At 44.5% G+C, this 21971-nt stretch overlaps 13 non-coding genes and 1 pseudogene across 13 annotated transcripts; all 14 read right to left on the reverse strand.

The window, feature by feature from the left end:
• Positions 1-959: 959 nt before the first annotated feature.
• On the reverse strand, positions 960-1150 carry LOC141187026 (U2 spliceosomal RNA). Its single transcript, XR_012261250.1, has one exon. It is a non-coding gene; the product is annotated as a U2 spliceosomal RNA (small nuclear RNA).
• Positions 1151-2271: 1121 nt separating this feature from the next.
• On the reverse strand, positions 2272-2462 carry LOC141187027 (U2 spliceosomal RNA). Its single transcript, XR_012261251.1, has one exon. It is a non-coding gene; the product is annotated as a U2 spliceosomal RNA (small nuclear RNA).
• Positions 2463-3582: 1120 nt separating this feature from the next.
• Positions 3583-3773, reverse strand: LOC141184765 (U2 spliceosomal RNA). The gene has a single exon (XR_012259489.1). It is a non-coding gene; the product is annotated as a U2 spliceosomal RNA (small nuclear RNA).
• A 1120-nt stretch (positions 3774-4893) lies between these two features.
• LOC141184766 (U2 spliceosomal RNA) lies at positions 4894-5084 on the reverse strand. The gene has a single exon (XR_012259490.1). It is a non-coding gene; the product is annotated as a U2 spliceosomal RNA (small nuclear RNA).
• A 1121-nt stretch (positions 5085-6205) lies between these two features.
• LOC141187028 (U2 spliceosomal RNA) lies at positions 6206-6396 on the reverse strand. The gene has a single exon (XR_012261252.1). It is a non-coding gene; the product is annotated as a U2 spliceosomal RNA (small nuclear RNA).
• Positions 6397-7516: 1120 nt separating this feature from the next.
• LOC141184767 (U2 spliceosomal RNA) lies at positions 7517-7707 on the reverse strand. Its single transcript, XR_012259491.1, has one exon. It is a non-coding gene; the product is annotated as a U2 spliceosomal RNA (small nuclear RNA).
• A 1121-nt stretch (positions 7708-8828) lies between these two features.
• LOC141184930 (U2 spliceosomal RNA) lies at positions 8829-9019 on the reverse strand. The gene has a single exon (XR_012259639.1). It is a non-coding gene; the product is annotated as a U2 spliceosomal RNA (small nuclear RNA).
• A 1122-nt stretch (positions 9020-10141) lies between these two features.
• On the reverse strand, positions 10142-10332 carry LOC141187029 (U2 spliceosomal RNA). The gene has a single exon (XR_012261253.1). It is a non-coding gene; the product is annotated as a U2 spliceosomal RNA (small nuclear RNA).
• Positions 10333-11452: 1120 nt separating this feature from the next.
• LOC141187030 (U2 spliceosomal RNA) lies at positions 11453-11643 on the reverse strand. The gene has a single exon (XR_012261254.1). It is a non-coding gene; the product is annotated as a U2 spliceosomal RNA (small nuclear RNA).
• A 1120-nt stretch (positions 11644-12763) lies between these two features.
• Positions 12764-12954, reverse strand: LOC141187031 (U2 spliceosomal RNA). The gene has a single exon (XR_012261255.1). It is a non-coding gene; the product is annotated as a U2 spliceosomal RNA (small nuclear RNA).
• A 1120-nt stretch (positions 12955-14074) lies between these two features.
• LOC141187034 (U2 spliceosomal RNA) lies at positions 14075-14265 on the reverse strand. The gene has a single exon (XR_012261257.1). It is a non-coding gene; the product is annotated as a U2 spliceosomal RNA (small nuclear RNA).
• Positions 14266-15385: 1120 nt separating this feature from the next.
• On the reverse strand, positions 15386-15576 carry LOC141187035 (U2 spliceosomal RNA). Its single transcript, XR_012261258.1, has one exon. It is a non-coding gene; the product is annotated as a U2 spliceosomal RNA (small nuclear RNA).
• Positions 15577-16696: 1120 nt separating this feature from the next.
• On the reverse strand, positions 16697-16879 carry LOC141185660 (U2 spliceosomal RNA). The gene has a single exon (XR_012260300.1). It is a non-coding gene; the product is annotated as a U2 spliceosomal RNA (small nuclear RNA).
• Positions 16880-17403: 524 nt separating this feature from the next.
• Positions 17404-17519, reverse strand: LOC141186146 (U2 spliceosomal RNA; annotated as a pseudogene).
• Positions 17520-21971: the final 4452 nt, after the last annotated feature.

Genomic DNA, 21971 nt, shown 5'->3' on the forward strand with positions numbered 1-21971 from the left:
TAGATCTGCATAACTCCACCTCTTTTAGCACAGTACCCTCAACCCCCGGCTGTTCCCACCCGCCTCAACACCGTTGGAAGGGAGGAGAACCAATTAAGGCGGGGGGGGGTGGAACGAGCAGCTGTCTACCCTTAGCAGGAGGGTTGCTGATTAATTACCTCTCCTGCTGCTGCTGCTGCTGGCTGTCCAGCAGCAGACTGAAGGTGGCTGCTGCTGTGCGCAGGTATATAAAGGCTCAGAGCCTATTATGACACGCGCAGCCAGCGTTCCATTGCCACATTCCGTCTACTGCAGGCGGGATACCTGGATGGCTGAATGTCACTGAGAAGCTCACAGAGACCGCCATAAGCAACAGTTTAAAAGAATGCCACAGACTAATCAACCAAACTTTTTGGGTTGGTTTCTCTTTTATAGTCTGCAGGCATTAAATGAAAGAAGTCAGTGTTCCAGCAGAGGGAGACAACGTTTCAGAAAAGGCATTGTAGCAAACCAAAAAAGAAATTTTAAGCGCAGCAGAGTAACCAGCTCACATACCTGTTAGCTCAGGTGAGTTTAAAAGGCTGCTGTTGATAACAAGGGCATTTGCTAAATAGATGGTGTGTGTGCAACAATATACTGAAAGGTCAATTATATTGTGCAGCTTATCTCACCACCTGTAGTTATTTAGGTGAAAGCTCCAAAATGCTTGCCTAATATGTCTGTTTATCCAAAAGGAAGTATAGAGGGAGAGCTAGATAGATAGCATTGCATTACATTACATTACATGGCAATGCAATGCACAGTTGCTGAAGTTGAACCAAAATGAGCTTGTCATCTGGCTTCTGCAACTTTTAACATGAAAAATCCAATGAGGAGAAGAAAAGCAAAGCCAAAGAGTCCATCCCAAAATCCGACAAACAAGCAAAATGAACAAAAAGCATTGAATTCAATTCTTTCTGATTTTAGAAACTGCATTAAAGAAGGGGTGCACCGGTCCTGGAGATACTGCAATACCAGGTCAATGCGTGGAGTGGACAGAGCAAGCTCTTTTTCCATCTCCCTGTTCTAAAAATCCATTTAATATATGGTCCCCAGATAGGGGACGTATCAGATATTAAACTGATAAGAACAGATACTACACTTGATCTTAGCCAAAAGGCCGAGAAGCGATAACCAGAATTGGTTTCTGACTACGGTGCCACCCAAGGATTCTGAAAAGTCCATTTGTGGAGATGGCCACCTGGACTCCCGTTAAGAAGACATGCTGTCAACCTCTAGATCCCTCACATGCCTGCACTTTTCGGCTTGCTGCTGCTGCAATCCACGCGTTTTAGATCTGCATAACTCCACCTCTTTTAGCACAGTACCCTCAACCCCCGGCTGTTCCCACCCGCCTCAACACCGTTGGAAGGGAGGAGAACCAATTAAGGCGGGGGGGGGGGTGGAACGAGCAGCTGTCTACCCTTAGCAGGAGGGTTGCTGATTAATTACCTCTCCTGCTGCTGCTGCTGCTGGCTGTCCAGCAGCAGACTGAAGGTGGCTGCTGCTGTGCGCAGGTATATAAAGGCTCAGAGCCTATTATGACACGCGCAGCCAGCGTTCCATTGCCACATTCCGTCTACTGCAGGCGGGATACCTGGATGGCTGAATGTCACTGAGAAGCTCACAGAGACCGCCATAAGCAACAGTTTAAAAGAATGCCACAGACTAATCAACCAAACTTTTTGGGTTGGTTTCTCTTTTATAGTCTGCAGGCATTAAATGAAAGAAGTCAGTGTTCCAGCAGAGGGAGACAACGTTTCAGAAAAGGCATTGTAGCAAACCAAAAAAGAAATTTTAAGCGCAGCAGAGTAACCAGCTCACATACCTGTTAGCTCAGGTGAGTTTAAAAGGCTGCTGTTGATAACAAGGGCATTTGCTAAATAGATGGTGTGTGTGCAACAATATACTGAAAGGTCAATTATATTGTGCAGCTTATCTCACCACCTGTAGTTATTTAGGTGAAAGCTCCAAAATGCTTGCCTAATATGTCTGTTTATCCAAAAGGAAGTATAGAGGGAGAGCTAGATAGATAGCATTGCATTACATTACATTACATGGCAATGCAATGCACAGTTGCTGAAGTTGAACCAAAATGAGCTTGTCATCTGGCTTCTGCAACTTTTAACATGAAAAATCCAATGAGGAGAAGAAAAGCAAAGCCAAAGAGTCCATCCCAAAATCCGACAAACAAGCAAAATGAACTAAAAGCATTGAATTCAATTCTTTCTGATTTTAGAAACTGCATTAAAGAAGGGGTGCACCGGTCCTGGAGATACTGCAATACCAGGTCAATGCGTGGAGTGGACAGAGCAAGCTCTTTTTCCATCTCCCTGTTCTAAAAATCCATTTAATATATGGTCCCCAGATAGGGGACGTATCAGATATTAAACTGATAAGAACAGATACTACACTTGATCTTAGCCAAAAGGCCGAGAAGCGATAACCAGAATTGGTTTCTGACTACGGTGCCACCCAAGGATTCTGAAAAGTCCATTTGTGGAGATGGCCACCTGGACTCCCGTTAAGAAGACATGCTGTCAACCTCTAGATCCCTCACATGCCTGCACTTTTCGGCTTGCTGCTGCTGCAATCCACGCGTTTTAGATCTGCATAACTCCACCTCTTTTAGCACAGTACCCTCAACCCCCGGCTGTTCCCACCCGCCTCAACACCGTTGGAAGGGAGGAGAACCAATTAAGGCGGGGGGGGGGTGGAACGAGCAGCTGTCTACCCTTAGCAGGAGGGTTGCTGATTAATTACCTCTCCTGCTGCTGCTGCTGCTGGCTGTCCAGCAGCAGACTGAAGGTGGCTGCTGCTGTGCGCAGGTATATAAAGGCTCAGAGCCTATTATGACACGCGCAGCCAGCGTTCCATTGCCACATTCCGTCTACTGCAGGCGGGATACCTGGATGGCTGAATGTCACTGAGAAGCTCACAGAGACCGCCATAAGCAACAGTTTAAAAGAATGCCACAGACTAATCAACCAAACTTTTTGGGTTGGTTTCTCTTTTATAGTCTGCAGGCATTAAATGAAAGAAGTCAGTGTTCCAGCAGAGGGAGACAACGTTTCAGAAAAGGCATTGTAGCAAACCAAAAAAGAAATTTTAAGCGCAGCAGAGTAACCAGCTCACATACCTGTTAGCTCAGGTGAGTTTAAAAGGCTGCTGTTGATAACAAGGGCATTTGCTAAATAGATGGTGTGTGTGCAACAATATACTGAAAGGTCAATTATATTGTGCAGCTTATCTCACCACCTGTAGTTATTTAGGTGAAAGCTCCAAAATGCTTGCCTAATATGTCTGTTTATCCAAAAGGAAGTATAGAGGGAGAGCTAGATAGATAGCATTGCATTACATTACATTACATGGCAATGCAATGCACAGTTGCTGAAGTTGAACCAAAATGAGCTTGTCATCTGGCTTCTGCAACTTTTAACATGAAAAATCCAATGAGGAGAAGAAAAGCAAAGCCAAAGAGTCCATCCCAAAATCCGACAAACAAGCAAAATGAACAAAAAGCATTGAATTCAATTCTTTCTGATTTTAGAAACTGCATTAAAGAAGGGGTGCACCGGTCCTGGAGATACTGCAATACCAGGTCAATGCGTGGAGTGGACAGAGCAAGCTCTTTTTCCATCTCCCTGTTCTAAAAATCCATTTAATATATGGTCCCCAGATAGGGGACGTATCAGATATTAAACTGATAAGAACAGATATTACACTTGATCTTAGCCAAAAGGCCGAGAAGCGATAACCAGAATTGGTTTCCGACTACGGTGCCACCCAAGGATTCTGAAAAGTCCATTTGTGGAGATGGCCACCTGGACTCCCGTTAAGAAGACATGCTGTCAACCTCTAGATCCCTCACATGCCTGCACTTTTCGGCTTGCTGCTGCTGCAATCCACGCGTTTTAGATCTGCATAACTCCACCTCTTTTAGCACAGTACCCTCAACCCCCGGCTGTTCCCACCCGCCTCAACACCGTTGGAAGGGAGGAGAACCAATTAAGGCGGGGGGGGGGTGGAACGAGCAGCTGTCTACCCTTAGCAGGAGGGTTGCTGATTAATTACCTCTCCTGCTGCTGCTGCTGCTGGCTGTCCAGCAGCAGACTGAAGGTGGCTGCTGCTGTGCGCAGGTATATAAAGGCTCAGAGCCTATTATGACACGCGCAGCCAGCGTTCCATTGCCACATTCCGTCTACTGCAGGCGGGATACCTGGATGGCTGAATGTCACTGAGAAGCTCACAGAGACCGCCATAAGCAACAGTTTAAAAGAATGCCACAGACTAATCAACCAAACTTTTTGGGTTGGTTTCTCTTTTATAGTCTGCAGGCATTAAATGAAAGAAGTCAGTGTTCCAGCAGAGGGGGACAACGTTTCAGAAAAGGCATTGTAGCAAACCAAAAAAGAAATTTTAAGCGCAGCAGAGTAACCAGCTCACATACCTGTTAGCTCAGGTGAGTTTAAAAGGCTGCTGTTGATAACAAGGGCATTTGCTAAATAGATGGTGTGTGTGCAACAATATACTGAAAGGTCAATTATATTGTGCAGCTTATCTCACCACCTGTAGCTATTTAGGTGAAAGCTCCAAAATGCTTGCCTAATATGTCTGTTTATCCAAAAGGAAGTATAGAGGGAGAGCTAGATAGATAGCATTGCATTACATTACATTACATGGCAATGCAATGCACAGTTGCTGAAGTTGAACCAAAATGAGCTTGTCATCTGGCTTCTGCAACTTTTAACATGAAAAATCCAATGAGGAGAAGAAAAGCAAAGCCAAAGAGTCCATCCCAAAATCCGACAAACAAGCAAAATGAACAAAAAGCATTGAATTCAATTCTTTCTGATTTTAGAAACTGCATTAAAGAAGGGGTGCACCGGTCCTGGAGATACTGCAATACCAGGTCAATGCGTGGAGTGGACAGAGCAAGCTCTTTTTCCATCTCCCTGTTCTAAAAATCCATTTAATATATGGTCCCCAGATAGGGGACGTATCAGATATTAAACTGATAAGAACAGATATTACACTTGATCTTAGCCAAAAGGCCGAGAAGCGATAACCAGAATTGGTTTCCGACTACGGTGCCACCCAAGGATTCTGAAAAGTCCATTTGTGGAGATGGCCACCTGGACTCCCGTTAAGAAGACATGCTGTCAACCTCTAGATCCCTCACATGCCTGCACTTTTCGGCTTGCTGCTGCTGCAATCCACGCGTTTTAGATCTGCATAACTCCACCTCTTTTAGCACAGTACCCTCAACCCCCGGCTGTTCCCACCCGCCTCAACACCGTTGGAAGGGAGGAGAACCAATTAAGGCGGGGGGGGGGGTGGAACGAGCAGCTGTCTACCCTTAGCAGGAGGGTTGCTGATTAATTACCTCTCCTGCTGCTGCTGCTGCTGGCTGTCCAGCAGCAGACTGAAGGTGGCTGCTGCTGTGCGCAGGTATATAAAGGCTCAGAGCCTATTATGACACGCGCAGCCAGCGTTCCATTGCCACATTCCGTCTACTGCAAGCGGGATACCTGGATGGCTGAATGTCACTGAGAAGCTCACAGAGACCGCCATAAGCAACAGTTTAAAAGAATGCCACAGACTAATCAACCAAACTTTTTGGGTTGGTTTCTCTTTTATAGTCTGCAGGCATTAAATGAAAGAAGTCAGTGTTCCAGCAGAGGGAGACAACGTTTCAGAAAAGGCATTGTAGCAAACCAAAAAAGAAATTTTAAGCGCAGCAGAGTAACCAGCTCACATACCTGTTAGCTCAGGTGAGTTTAAAAGGCTGCTGTTGATAACAAGGGCATTTGCTAAATAGATGGTGTGTGTGCAATAATATACTGAAAGGTCAATTATATTGTGCAGCTTATCTCACCACCTGTAGCTATTTAGGTGAAAGCTCCAAAATGCTTGCCTAATATGTCTGTTTATCCAAAAGGAAGTATAGAGGGAGAGCTAGATAGATAGCATTGCATTACATTACATTACATGGCAATGCAATGCACAGTTGCTGAAGTTGAACCAAAATGAGCTTGTCATCTGGCTTCTGCAACTTTTAACATGAAAAATCCAATGCGGAGAAGAAAAGCAAAGCCAAAGAGTCCATCCCAAAATCCGACAAACAAGCAAAATGAACAAAAAGCATTGAATTCAATTCTTTCTGATTTTAGAAACTGCATTAAAGAAGGGGTGCACCGGTCCTGGAGATACTGCAATACCAGGTCAATGCGTGGAGTGGACAGAGCAAGCTCTTTTTCCATCTCCCTGTTCTAAAAATCCATTTAATATATGGTCCCCAGATAGGGGACGTATCAGATATTAAACTGATAAGAACAGATACTACACTTGATCTTAGCCAAAAGGCCGAGAAGCGATAACCAGAATTGGTTTCCGACTACGGTGCCACCCAAGGATTCTGAAAAGTCCATTTGTGGAGATGGCCACCTGGACTCCCGTTAAGAAGACATGCTGTCAACCTCTAGATCCCTCACATGCCTGCACTTTTCGGCTTGCTGCTGCTGCAAACCACGCGTTTTAGATCTGCATAACTCCACCTCTTTTAGCACAGTACCCTCAACCACCGGCTGTTCCCACCCGCCTCAACACCGTTGGAAGGGAGGAGAACCAATTAAGGCGGGGGGGGGGTGGAACGAGCAGCTGTCTACCCTTAGCAGGAGGGTTGCTGATTAATTACCTCTCCTGCTGCTGCTGCTGCTGGCTGTCCAGCAGCAGACTGAAGGTGGCTGCTGCTGTGCGCAGGTATATAAAGGCTCAGAGCCTATTATGACACGCGCAGCCAGCGTTCCATTGCCACATTCCGTCTACTGCAGGCGGGATACCTGGATGGCTGAATGTCACTGAGAAGCTCACAGAGACCGCCATAAGCAACAGTTTAAAATAATGCCACAGACTAATCAACCAAACTTTTTGGGTTGGTTTCTCTTTTATAGTCTGCAGGCATTAAATGAAAGAAGTCAGTGTTCCAGCAGAGGGAGACAACGTTTCAGAAAAGGCATTGTAGCAAACCAAAAAAGAAATTTTAAGCGCAGCAGAGTAACCAGCTCACATACCTGTTAGCTCAGGTGAGTTTAAAAGGCTGCTGTTGATAACAAGGGCATTTGCTAAATAGATGGTGTGTGTGCAACAATATACTGAAAGGTCAATTATATTGTGCAGCTTATCTCACCACCTGTAGTTATTTAGGTGAAAGCTCCAAAATGCTTGCCTAATATGTCTGTTTATCCAAAAGGAAGTATAGAGGGAGAGCTAGATAGATAGCATTGCATTACATTACATTACATGGCAATGCAATGCACAGTTGCTGAAGTTGAACCAAAATGAGCTTGTCATCTGGCTTCTGCAACTTTTAACATGAAAAATCCAATGAGGAGAAGAAAAGCAAAGCCAAAGAGTCCATCCCAAAATCCGACAAACAAGCAAAATGAACAAAAAGCATTGAATTCAATTCTTTCTGATTTTAGAAACTGCATTAAAGAAGGGGTGCACCGGTCCTGGAGATACTGCAATACCAGGTCAATGCGTGGAGTGGACAGAGCAAGCTCTTTTTCCATCTCCCTGTTCTAAAAATCCATTTAATATATGGTCCCCAGATAGGGGACGTATCAGATATTAAACTGATAAGAACAGATATTACACTTGATCTTAGCCAAAAGGCCGAGAAGCGATAACCAGAATTGGTTTCCGACTACGGTGCCACCCAAGGATTCTGAAAAGTCCATTTGTGGAGATGGCCACCTGGACTCCCGTTAAGAAGACATGCTGTCAACCTCTAGATCCCTCACATGCCTGCACTTTTCGGCTTGCTGCTGCTGCAATCCACGCGTTTTAGATCTGCATAACTCCACCTCTTTTAGCACAGTACCCTCAACCCCCGGCTGTTCCCACCCGCCTCAACACCGTTGGAAGGGAGGAGAACCAATTAAGGCGGGGGGGGGGGTGGAACGAGCAGCTGTCTACCCTTAGCAGGAGGGTTGCTGATTAATTACCTCTCCTGCTGCTGCTGCTGCTGGCTGTCCAGCAGCAGACTGAAGGTGGCTGCTGCTGTGCGCAGGTATATAAAGGCTCAGAGCCTATTATGACACGCGCAGCCAGCGTTCCATTGCCACATTCCGTCTACTGCAGGCGGGATACCTGGATGGCTGAATGTCACTGAGAAGCTCACAGAGACCGCCATAAGCAACAGTTTAAAAGAATGCCACAGACTAATCAACCAAACTTTTTGGGTTGGTTTCTCTTTTATAGTCTGCAGGCATTAAATGAAAGAAGTCAGTGTTCCAGCAGAGGGAGACAACGTTTCAGAAAAGGCATTGTAGCAAACCAAAAAAGAAATTTTAAGCGCAGCAGAGTAACCAGCTCACATACCTGTTAGCTCAGGTGAGTTTAAAAGGCTGCTGTTGATAACAAGGGCATTTGCTAAATAGATGGTGTGTGTGCAATAATATACTGAAAGGTCAATTATATTGTGCAGCTTATCTCACCACCTGTAGCTATTTAGGTGAAAGCTCCAAAATGCTTGCCTAATATGTCTGTTTATCCAAAAGGAAGTATAGAGGGAGAGCTAGATAGATAGCATTGCATTACATTACATTACATGGCAATGCAATGCACAGTTGCTGAAGTTGAACCAAAATGAGCTTGTCATCTGGCTTCTGCAACTTTTAACATGAAAAATCCAATGAGGAGAAGAAAAGCAAAGCCAAAGAGTCCATCCCAAAATCCGACAAACAAGCAAAATGAACAAAAAGCATTGAATTCAATTCTTTCTGATTTTAGAAACTGCATTAAAGAAGGGGTGCACCGGTCCTGGAGATACTGCAATACCAGGTCAATGCGTGGAGTGGACAGAGCAAGCTCTTTTTCCATCTCCCTGTACTAAAAATCCATTTAATATATGGTCCCCAGATAGGGGACGTATCAGATATTAAACTGATAAGAACAGATATTACACTTGATCTTAGCCAAAAGGCCGAGAAGCGATAACCAGAATTGGTTTCCGACTACGGTGCCACCCAAGGATTCTGAAAAGTCCATTTGTGGAGATGGCCACCTGGACTCCCGTTAAGAAGACATGCTGTCAACCTCTAGATCCCTCACATGCCTGCACTTTTCGGCTTGCTGCTGCTGCAATCCACGCGTTTTAGATCTGCATAACTCCACCTCTTTTAGCACAGTACCCTCAACCCCCGGCTGTTCCCACCCGCCTCAACACCGTTGGAAGGGAGGAGAACCAATTAAGGCGGGGGGGGGGGGTGGAACGAGCAGCTGTCTACCCTTAGCAGGAGGGTTGCTGATTAATTACCTCTCCTGCTGCTGCTGCTGCTGGCTGTCCAGCAGCAGACTGAAGGTGGCTGCTGCTGTGCGCAGGTATATAAAGGCTCAGAGCCTATTATGACACGCGCAGCCAGCGTTCCATTGCCACATTCCGTCTACTGCAGGCGGGATACCTGGATGGCTGAATGTCACTGAGAAGCTCACAGAGACCGCCATAAGCAACAGTTTAAAAGAATGCCACAGACTAATCAACCAAACTTTTTGGGTTGGTTTCTCTTTTATAGTCTGCAGGCATTAAATGAAAGAAGTCAGTGTTCCAGCAGAGGGAGACAACGTTTCAGAAAAGGCATTGTAGCAAACCAAAAAAGAAATTTTAAGCGCAGCAGAGTAACCAGCTCACATACCTGTTAGCTCAGGTGAGTTTAAAAGGCTGCTGTTGATAACAAGGGCATTTGCTAAATAGATGGTGTGTGTGCAATAATATACTGAAAGGTCAATTATATTGTGCAGCTTATCTCACCACCTGTAGCTATTTAGGTGAAAGCTCCAAAATGCTTGCCTAATATGTCTGTTTATCCAAAAGGAAGTATAGAGGGAGAGCTAGATAGATAGCATTGCATTACATTACATTACATGGCAATGCAATGCACAGTTGCTGAAGTTGAACCAAAATGAGCTTGTCATCTGGCTTCTGCAACTTTTAACATGAAAAATCCAATGCGGAGAAGAAAAGCAAAGCCAAAGAGTCCATCCCAAAATCCGACAAACAAGCAAAATGAACAAAAAGCATTGAATTCAATTCTTTCTGATTTTAGAAACTGCATTAAAGAAGGGGTGCACCGGTCCTGGAGATACTGCAATACCAGGTCAATGCGTGGAGTGGACAGAGCAAGCTCTTTTTCCATCTCCCTGTTCTAAAAATCCATTTAATATATGGTCCCCAGATAGGGGACGTATCAGATATTAAACTGATAAGAACAGATACTACACTTGATCTTAGCCAAAAGGCCGAGAAGCGATAACCAGAATTGGTTTCCGACTACGGTGCCACCCAAGGATTCTGAAAAGTCCATTTGTGGAGATGGCCACCTGGACTCCCGTTAAGAAGACATGCTGTCAACCTCTAGATCCCTCACATGCCTGCACTTTTCGGCTTGCTGCTGCTGCAAACCACGCGTTTTAGATCTGCATAACTCCACCTCTTTTAGCACAGTACCCTCAACCACCGGCTGTTCCCACCCGCCTCAACACCGTTGGAAGGGAGGAGAACCAATTAAGGCGGGGGGGGGGTGGAACGAGCAGCTGTCTACCCTTAGCAGGAGGGTTGCTGATTAATTACCTCTCCTGCTGCTGCTGCTGCTGGCTGTCCAGCAGCAGACTGAAGGTGGCTGCTGCTGTGCGCAGGTATATAAAGGCTCAGAGCCTATTATGACACGCGCAGCCAGCGTTCCATTGCCACATTCCGTCTACTGCAGGCGGGATACCTGGATGGCTGAATGTCACTGAGAAGCTCACAGAGACCGCCATAAGCAACAGTTTAAAAGAATGCCACAGACTAATTAACCAAACTTTTTGGGTTGGTTTCTCTTTTATAGTCTGCAGGCATTAAATGAAAGAAGTCAGTGTTCCAGCAGAGGGAGACAACGTTTCAGAAAAGGCATTGTAGCAAACCAAAAAAGAAATTTTAAGCGCAGCAGAGTAACCAGCTCACATACCTGTTAGCTCAGGTGAGTTTAAAAGGCTGCTGTTGATAACAAGGGCATTTGCTAAATAGATGGTGTGTGTGCAACAATATACTGAAAGGTCAATTATATTGTGCAGCTTATCTCACCACCTGTAGTTATTTAGGTGAAAGCTCCAAAATGCTTGCCTAATATGTCTGTTTATCCAAAAGGAAGTATAGAGGGAGAGCTAGATAGATAGCATTGCATTACATTACATTACATGGCAATGCAATGCACAGTTGCTGAAGTTGAACCAAAATGAGCTTGTCATCTGGCTTCTGCAACTTTTAACATGAAAAATCCAATGAGGAGAAGAAAAGCAAAGCCAAAGAGTCCATCCCAAAATCCGACAAACAAGCAAAATGAACAAAAAGCATTGAATTCAATTCTTTCTGATTTTAGAAGCTGCATTAAAGAAGGGGTGCACCGGTCCTGGAGATACTGCAATACCAGGTCAATGCGTGGAGTGGACAGAGCAAGCTCTTTTTCCATCTCCCTGTTCTAAAAATCCATTTAATATATGGTCCCCAGATAGGGGACGTATCAGATATTAAACTGATAAGAACAGATACTACACTTGATCTTAGCCAAAAGGCCGAGAAGCGATAACCAGAATTGGTTTCCGACTACGGTGCCACCCAAGGATTCTGAAAAGTCCATTTGTGGAGATGGCCACCTGGACTCCCATTAAGAAGACATGCTGTCAACCTCTAGATCCCTCACATGCCTGCACTTTTCGGCTTGCTGCTGCTGCAATCCACGCGTTTTAGATCTGCATAACTCCACCTCTTTTAGCACAGTACCCTCAACCCCCGGCTGTTCCCACCCGCCTCAACACCGTTGGAAGGGAGGAGAACCAATTAAGGCGGGGGGGGGGTGGAACGAGCAGCTGTCTACCCTTAGCAGGAGGGTTGCTGATTAATTACCTCTCCTGCTGCTGCTGCTGCTGGCTGTCCAGCAGCAGACTGAAGGTGGCTGCTGCTGTGCGCAGGTATATAAAGGCTCAGAGCCTATTATGACACGCGCAGCCAGCGTTCCATTGCCACATTCCGTCTACTGCAGGCGGGATACCTGGATGGCTGAATGTCACTGAGAAGCTCACAGAGACCGCCATAAGCAACAGTTTAAAAGAATGCCACAGACTAATTAACCAAACTTTTTTAGTTGGTTTCTCTTTTATAGTCTGCAGGCATTAAATGAAAGAAGTCAGTGTTCCAGCAGAGGGAGACAACGTTTCAGAAAAGGCATTGTAGCAAACCAAAAAAGAAATTTTAAGCGCAGCAGAGTAACCAGCTCACATACCTGTTAGCTCAGGTGAGTTTAAAAGGCTGCTGTTGATAACAAGGGCATTTGCTAAATAGATGGTGTGTGTGCAACAATATACTGAAAGGTCAATTATATTGTGCAGCTTATCTCACCACCTGTAGTTATTTAGGTGAAAGCTCCAAAATGCTTGCCTAATATGTCTGTTTATCCAAAAGGAAGTATAGAGGGAGAGCTAGATAGATAGCATTGCATTACATTACATTACATGGCAATGCAATGCACAGTTGCTGAAGTTGAACCAAAATGAGCTTGTCATCTGGCTTCTGCAACTTTTAACATGAAAAATCCAATGAGGAGAAGAAAAGCAAAGCCAAAGAGTCCATCCCAAAATCCGACAAACAAGCAAAATGAACAAAAAGCATTGAATTCAATTCTTTCTGATTTTAGAAACTGCATTAAAGAAGGGGTGCACCGGTCCTGGAGATACTGCAATACCAGGTCAATGCGTGGAGTGGACAGAGCAAGCTCTTTTTCCATCTCCCTGTTCTAAAAATCCATTTAATATATGGTCCCCAGATAGGGGACGTATCAGATATTAAACTGATAAGAACAGATACTACACTTGATCTTAGCCAAAAGGCCGAGAAGCGATAACCAGAATTGGTTTCCGACTACGGTGCCACCCAAGGATTCTGAAAAGTCCATTTGTGGAGATGGCCACCTGGACTCCCGTTAAGAAGACATGCTGTCAACCTCTAGATCCCTCACATGCCTGCACTTTTCGGCTTGCTGCTGCTGCAATCCACGCGTTTTAGATCTGCATAACTCCACCTCTTTTAGCACAGTACCCTCAACCCCCGGCTGCTCCCACCCGCCTCAACACCGTTGGAAGGGAGGAGAACCAATTAAGGCGGGGGGGGGGTGGAACGAGCAGCTGTCTACCCTTAGCAGGAGGGTTGCTGATTAATTACCTCTCCTGCTGCTGCTGCTGCTGGCTGTCCAGCAGCAGACTGAAGGTGGCTGCTGCTGTGCGCAGGTATATAAAGGCTCAGAGCCTATTATGACACGCGCAGCCAGCGTTCCATTGCCACATTCCGTCTACTGCAGGCGGGATACCTGGATGGCTGAATGTCACTGAGAAGCTCACAGAGACCGCCATAAGCAACAGTTTAAAAGAATGCCACAGACTAATCAACCAAACTTTTTGGGTTGGTTTCTCTTTTATAGTCTGCAGGCATTAAATGAAAGAAGTCAGTGTTCCAGCAGAGGGAGACAACGTTTCAGAAAAGGCATTGTAGCAAACCAAAAAAGAAATCTTAAGCGCAGCAGAGTAACCAGCTCACATACCTGTTAGCTCAGGTGAGTTTAAAAGGCTGCTGTTGATAACAAGGGCATTTGCTAAATAGATGGTGTGTGTGCAACAATATACTGAAAGGTCAATTATATTGTGCAGCTTATCTCACCACCTGTAGTTATTTAGGTGAAAGCTCCAAAATGCTTGCCTAATATGTCTGTTTATCCAAAAGGAAGTATAGAGGGAGAGCTAGATAGATAGCATTGCATTACATTACATTACATGGCAATGCAATGCACAGTTGCTGAAGTTGAACCAAAATGAGCTTGTCATCTGGCTTCTGCAACTTTTAACATGAAAAATCCAATGAGGAGAAGAAAAGCAAAGCCAAAGAGTCCATCCCAAAATCCGACAAACAAGCAAAATGAACAAAAAGCATTGAATTCAATTCTTTCTGATTTTAGAAACTGCATTAAAGAAGGGGTGCACCGGTCCTGGAGATACTGCAATACCAGGTCAATGCGTGGAGTGGACAGAGCAAGCTCTTTTTCCATCTCCCTGTTCTAAAAATCCATTTAATATATGGTCCCCAGATAGGGGACGTATCAGATATTAAACTGATAAGAACAGATACTACACTTGATCTTAGCCAAAAGGCCGAGAAGCGATAACCAGAATTGGTTTCCGACTACGGTGCCACCCAAGGATTCTGAAAAGTCCATTTGTGGAGATGGCCACCTGGACTCCCGTTAAGAAGACATGCTGTCAACCTCTAGATCCCTCACATGCCTGCACTTTTCGGCTTGCTGCTGCTGCAATCCACGCGTTTTAGATCTGCATAACTCCACCTCTTTTAGCACAGTACCCTCAACCCCCGGCTGCTCCCACCCGCCTCAACACCGTTGGAAGGGAGGAGAACCAATTAAGGCGGGGGGGGGGTGGAACGAGCAGCTGTCTACCCTTAGCAGGAGGGTTGCTGATTAATTACCTCTCCTGCTGCTGCTGCTGCTGGCTGTCCAGCAGCAGACTGAAGGTGGCTGCTGCTGTGCGCAGGTATATAAAGGCTCAGAGCCTATTATGACACGCGCAGCCAGCGTTCCATTGCCACATTCCGTCTACTGCAGGCGGGATACCTGGATGGCTGAATGTCACTGAGAAGCTCACAGAGACCGCCATAAGCAACAGTTTAAAAGAATGCCACAGACTAATCAACCAAACTTTTTGGGTTGGTTTCTCTTTTATAGTCTGCAGGCATTAAATGAAAGAAGTCAGTGTTCCAGCAGAGGGAGACAACGTTTCAGAAAAGGCATTGTAGCAAACCAAAAAAGAAATCTTAAGCGCAGCAGAGTAACCAGCTCACATACCTGTTAGCTCAGGTGAGTTTAAAAGGCTGCTGTTGATAACAAGGGCATTTGCTAAATAGATGGTGTGTGTGCAACAATATACTGAAAGGTCAATTATATTGTGCAGCTTATCTCACCACCTGTAGTTATTTAGGTGAAAGCTCCAAAATGCTTGCCTAATATGTCTGTTTATCCAAAAGGAAGTATAGAGGGAGAGCTAGATAGATAGCATTGCATTACATTACATTACATGGCAATGCAATGCACAGTTGCTGAAGTTGAACCAAAATGAGCTTGTCATCTGGCTTCTGCAACTTTTAACATGAAAAATCCAATGAGGAGAAGAAAAGCAAAGCCAAAGAGTCCATCCCAAAATCCGACAAACAAGCAAAATGAACAAAAAGCATTGAATTCAATTCTTTCTGATTTTAGAAACTGCATTAAAGAAGGGGTGCACCGGTCCTGGAGATACTGCAATACCAGGTCAATGCGTGGAGTGGACAGAGCAAGCTCTTTTTCCATCTCCCTGTTCTAAAAATCCATTTAATATATGGTCCCCAGATAGGGGACGTATCAGATATTAAACTGATAAGAACAGATACTACACTTGATCTTAGCCAAAAGGCCGAGAAGCGATAACCAGAATTGGTTTCCGACTACGGTGCCACCCAAGGATTCTGAAAAGTCCATTTGTGGAGATGGCCACCTGGACTCCCGTTAAGAAGACATGCTGTCAACCTCTAGATCCCTCACATGCCTGCACTTTTCGGCTTGCTGCTGCTGCAATCCACGCGTTTTAGATCTGCATAACTCCACCTCTTTTAGCACAGTACCCTCAACCCCCGGCTGTTCCCACCCGCCTCAACACCGTTGGAAGGGAGGAGAACCAATTAAGGCGGGGGGGGGGTGGAACGAGCAGCTGTCTACCCTTAGCAGTAGGGTTGCTGATTAATTACCTCTCCTGCTGCTGCTGCTGCTGGCTGTCCAGCAGCAGACTGAAGGTGGCTGCTGCTGTGCGCAGGTATATAAAGGCTCAGAGCCTATTATGACACGCGCAGCCAGCGTTCCATTGCCACATTCCGTCTACTGCAGGCGGGATACCTGGATGGCTGAATGTCACTGAGAAGCTCACAGAGACCGCCATAAGCAACAGTTTAAAAGAATGCCACAGACTAATCAACCAAACTTTTTGGGTTGGTTTCTCTTTTATAGTCTGCAGGCATTAAATGAAAGAAGTCAGTGTTCCAGCAGAGGGAGACAACGTTTCAGAAAAGGCATTGTAGCAAACCAAAAAAGAAATTTTAAGCGCAGCAGAGTAACCAGCTCACATACCTGTTAGCTCAGGTGAGTTTAAAAGGCTGCTGTTGATAACAAGGGCATTTGCTAAATAGATGGTGTGTGTGCAACAATATACTGAAAGGTCAATTATATTGTGCAGCTTATCTCACCACCTGTAGTTATTTAGGTGAAAGCTCCAAAATGCTTGCCTAATATGTCTGTTTATCCAAAAGGAAGTATAGAGGGAGAGCTAGATAGATAGCATTGCATTACATTACATTACATGGCAATGCAATGCACAGTTGCTGAAGTTGAACCAAAATGAGCTTGTCATCTGGCTTCTGCAACTTTTAACATGAAAAATCCAATGAGGAGAAGAAAAGCAAAGCCAAAGAGTCCATCCCAAAATCCGACAAACAAGCAAAATGAACAAAAAGCATTGAATTCAATTCTTTCTGATTTTAGAAACTGCATTAAAGAAGGGGTGCACCGGTCCTGGAGATACTGCAATACCAGGTCAATGCGTGGAGTGGACAGAGCAAGCTCTTTTTCCATCTCCCTGTTCTAAAAATCCATTTAATATATGGTCCCCAGATAGGGGACGTATCAGATATTAAACTGATAAGAACAGATTTTTTTGATTGAAGCTGCATCCAAGGCACTGAAAAATGTGACCGAAGTCACAACAAAACAGCGCACGAGGCGAGGATTCATGTGGACCCTTCCCGGAGGAGAGGATCCCCAATAAACCATCCCCATCCCTCCGAGCCAGAAGGCCACAGCGAGGGTCAGGGATCTCCGATGCTCTCCCTAGCCGAAGCCGGAGAAGAGCTGTTTTCGTGCTCCCAGCTTCCATCTAGGCTGCCACCCTAGTGGAGCTGGAGCCTGTGTTGGTTTCTCAGGCCAAAGCTGACCGGACCTCCGACCGGGTTTATAAAAATTCCCCTTCCTAGCCCGGAGGCCAGGAATAGGGGGGGTTGCTCAGAAAGTATGATTGGCAAAGGTGCGGCGTGCTACGAAGCCAAGTCTTTCTGGGGTTCCCAGTCCCAGTAAGCTTGGACTCCCACCAGGGCGCCTACTCCTGGGGCACATTGCTCCAAAGCCCTCACACTTACCCAGCCTAGTGACTTCGATCCTGGAGGGCCATGTTTTCCATCAGATAACTCTAAGAGCCACCTGGCGTACTAACAAGTGCACCAAACCAGTGTGTAATATGCATCAACTTACTAGGGCAGCCCAAGGACAAAACTGCCTTTTCAAAAGATACTACACTTGATCTTAGCCAAAAGGCCGAGAAGCGATAACCAGAATTGGTTTCCGACTACGGTGCCACCCAAGGATTCTGAAAAGTCCATTTGTGGAGATGGCCACCTGGACTCCCGTTAAGAAGACATGCTGTCAACCTCTAGATCCCTCACATGCCTGCACTTTTCGGCTTGCTGCTGCTGCAATCCACGCGTTTTAGATCTGCATAACTCCACCTCTTTTAGCACAGTACCCTCAACCCCGGCTGTTCCCACCCGCCTCAACACCGTTGGAAGGGAGGAGAACCAATTAAGGCGGGGGGGGGGTGGAACGAGCAGCTGTCTACCCTTAGCAGGAGGGTTGCTGATTAATTACCTCTCCTGCTGCTGCTGCTGCTGGCTGTCCAGCAGCAGACTGAAGGTGGCTGCTGCTGTGCGCAGGTATATAAAGGCTCAGAGCCTATTATGACACGCGCAGCCAGCGTTCCATTGCCACATTCCGTCTACTGCAGGCGGGATACCTGGATGGCTGAATGTCACTGAGAAGCTCACAGAGACCGCCATAAGCAACAGTTTAAAAGAATGCCACAGACTAATCAACCAAACTTTTTGGGTTGGTTTCTCTTTTATAGTCTGCAGGCATTAAATGAAAGAAGTCAGTGTTCCAGCAGAGGGAGACAACGTTTCAGAAAAGGCATTGTAGCAAACCAAAAAAGAAATTTTAAGCGCAGCAGAGTAACCAGCTCACATACCTGTTAGCTCAGGTGAGTTTAAAAGGCTGCTGTTGATAACAAGGGCATTTGCTAAATAGATGGTGTGTGTGCAACAATATACTGAAAGGTCAATTATATTGTGCAGCTTATCTCACCACCTGTAGTTATTTAGGTGAAAGCTCCAAAATGCTTGCCTAATATGTCTGTTTATCCAAAAGGAAGTATAGAGGGAGAGCTAGATAGATAGCATTGCATTACATTACATTACATGGCAATGCAATGCACAGTTGCTGAAGTTGAACCAAAATGAGCTTGTCATCTGGCTTCTGCAACTTTTAACATGAAAAATCCAATGAGGAGAAGAAAAGCAAAGCCAAAGAGTCCATCCCAAAATCCGACAAACAAGCAAAATGAACAAAAAGCATTGAATTCAATTCTTTCTGATTTTAGAAACTGCATTAACCACTTCGCGCCAGAGCCTGTTTTTGCCTTCGTGACCGGGCCAATTTTTTCAATTCTGACCACTGTCACTTTATGAAGTAATTACTCTGGAGCGCTTCAACGTATTCCCCTGATTCTGAGACTGTTTTTTCATGACATATTGTACTTCATGATAGTGGTAAAATTTCTTCCATATAACTTGCGTTTATTTGTGAAAAAATCGGAAATTTGGCGAAAATTTAGAAAATTTTGCAATTTTCAAACTTTGAATTTTCATGCCCTTAAATCAGAGAGATATGTCACACAAAAAAGTTAAAAAATAACATTTCCCACATGTCTACTTTACATCAGCACAATTTTGGAACCAAAATTTTTTTTTGTTAGGGAGCTATAAGGGTTAAAAGTTGACCAGCGCTTTCTCATTTTTCCAACAAAATTTACAAAAACATTTTTTTAGGGACCACATCATATTTGAAGTCACTTTGAGGGGTCTTTATGACAGAAAATACCCAAAAGTGACACCATTCTAAAAACTGCACCCCTCAAGGTGCTCAAAACCACATTCAAGAACTTTATTAACCCTTCAGGTGCTTCACAGGAATTTTTGGAATGTGGAAAAAAAAAATTAACATTTAACTTTTTTCACAAAAATGTTACTTTAGACCCAATTTTTTTTTATTTTCACAGGGGTAACAGGAAAAAATGGACCCCAAATTTTTTTGTGCAATTTCTCTTGAGCGTGCTGATACCCCATATGTGAGGGAAAACCACTGTTTGGGCGCACTGCAGGGTTCGGAAGGGAAGGAGCGCCATTAGACTTTTTGAATGTAAAATTTGTCTGAATAATTAGCAGACGCCATGTTGCGTTTGGAGAGCTCCTGATGTGCCTAAACAGTGGAAACCCCCCACAAGTGACACCATTTTGGAAACTAGACCCCTTAGGGAACTTATCTAGATGTGTGGTGAGCACCTTGAACCCCAAGGTGCTTCACAGAAGTTTATAATATTGAGCTGTAAAAATAAAATTTTCACATTTTTCCCACAAAACCGTTTTTCATCCCTTAATTTTGCATTATCATAAGGGTAATAGGATAAATTGCACCATGAAATTTGTTGTGCAATTTCTCCTGAACACGCTGATACCCCATATGTGGAGGCAAATTACTGTTTGGGCGCATGGCAGGGTTTGAAAGGGAAGGAGCGCCATTTGACTTTTTGAATGTAAAATTTGTTTGAATAATTAGCAGACGCCATGTCGCATTTGGGGAGCCCCTAATGTGACTAAACAGTGGAAACCCCCCACAAGTGCCACCATTTTGGAAACTAGACCCCTTAGGGAACTTATCTAGATGTGTGGTGAGCACCTCGCACCCCCAGCTGCTTCACAGAAGTTTATAATATTGAGCCGTGAAAATAAAATTTTCACATTTTTCCCACAAAAAATCTTTTTCATTCTCTAATTTTGTATTATCATAAGGGTAACAGGATAAATTGCACCATGAAGTTTGTTGTGCAATTTCTCCTGAACACGCCGATACCCCATATGTGAGGGAAAACCACTGTTTGGGCGCACGGCAGGGTTTGAAAGGGAAGGAGCGCCATTTGACTTTTTGAATGTAAAATTTGTTTGAATAATTAGCGGACGCCATGTCACATTTGTGGAGCCCCTAATGTGTCTAAACAGCGGAAACCCCCCACAAGTGCCACCATTTTGGAAACTAGACCCCTTAGGGAACTTATCTAGATGTGTGGTGAGCACCTTGCACCCCCAGCTGCTTCACAGAAGTTTATAATATTGAGCCGTGAAAATAAAATTCACATTTTTCCCATAAAAAATGTTTTTCATCCCCTAATTTTGCATTATCATAAGGATAACCGGAGAAATTGCACCATGAAATTTGTTGTACAATTTCTCCTGAGTACGCCGATACCCCATATGTGGGGGAAAACCACTGCTTTGGTGTACGGCAGGGTTCGGAAGAGAAAGGAGCGCTATGTTGGCTGGGATAGGCAGCAGACACCATGTCACATTTGAAGAGTCGCTGACATGCCAAAACAGCAGAAACCTCCACAAATGACCCCATTTTGTAAACTACACCTCTCAAGGAATTCATCTAGGGAAGTAGTGAGTATTTTTTAATTTTTAAATTTATACCATTGGGCAGTGAAAAAATCATAATTATATTTTTACCACAAAAAAATGTTTTACCCTCAGATTTTACATTTTCACACAGGGCAATGGGTAAAAATGGTGCCGAAATGTGTCACACAATTTCTTCTAAAAGTGTCAATATCCCATATGTGGCTGTATCGTACCGCTTAGCCATATGGTGAGATCTGGGGGGGACGGAGTGCTATTTGACAATTGGAGAACAAATTATTGTAGAATAGGCATTTGGATTTGGGAGCACAAAATTTTCTGAATTTCTTTTGGGGGGCAAGGGTCATTTTGCTTTTCCAGAGCCTTTCTGCTACCAGTAACTTGGAAGTCCCTTATATTTTTAACAGATGACGGACCTGAGTGGGGACTAGCTTTTTTTGAGGACTGAGTTGAAGCTTTTATTGGGAACATTTTACGTAACATTTATCCGGCGCTCTAGGCTGAGCACTTACATCGGGGTTTCCATCTAAATTTCCAAGTGATGTAATTCAGATGAAACCCCTGCAGGATCCATTCACTGTAATGAGGCAGCAGAGTTACTCTGGACACCGTCTGGCCTCTGTGTAGCGGTGTCCTTTTTTTCAGAAGTGCACAAAACTGTGGCCAACCGCACTTTTATGCACGCCTAAAACAAATGACACCGTGGGATCCCAGGCTAGACGGCGTCCACAGTGGCCTATATCTGTCTCATTACAGGGAATCTTCCGTCATGGGTTCCGGCTGAATCATGTATTTCAGAGATTTACACGGAAACTCTGGTGTAAGTGCTCAGCGCAGAGCACAGGATAAATGTGGGCAGAGCCTTACTGGGATCTTTGGGGACATAATAAACAAATCAGTAGCAGGTGAAGAATTGGTTTTATTTATTTTTTACGCCGTTCCTAGTGTGATATAACTGATTAGATTACTTTATTCTTCGGGTCGGTGTGATTACAGAGATACCAGATTTATATCGGGTTTTTATGACTGACAGCTGTCACACACTAAAAGACGTTTTTTTTGCAAAATCTAGTTTTTGCATCACCATATTTTGAGAGCTATAATTTTTCCATATTTCGGCCGACAGAGTCATGTGATGGCTTGTTTTTTGCGGGACGAGTTGACATTTTTATTGGTACCATTTTTGGGGACGTGACATTTTTTGATCGCTTTCTATTCCGTTTTTTGGGAGGTAAAATTAACAAAAACAAACAAT

The sequence above is a fragment of the Phyllobates terribilis genome, unplaced genomic scaffold (genome assembly GCF_046119375.1).
Source record: "Phyllobates terribilis strain yellow unplaced genomic scaffold, ASM4611937v1 Scaffold_40__1_contigs__length_11209783, whole genome shotgun sequence".
NCBI lineage: Eukaryota > Metazoa > Chordata > Amphibia > Anura > Dendrobatidae > Phyllobates > Phyllobates terribilis.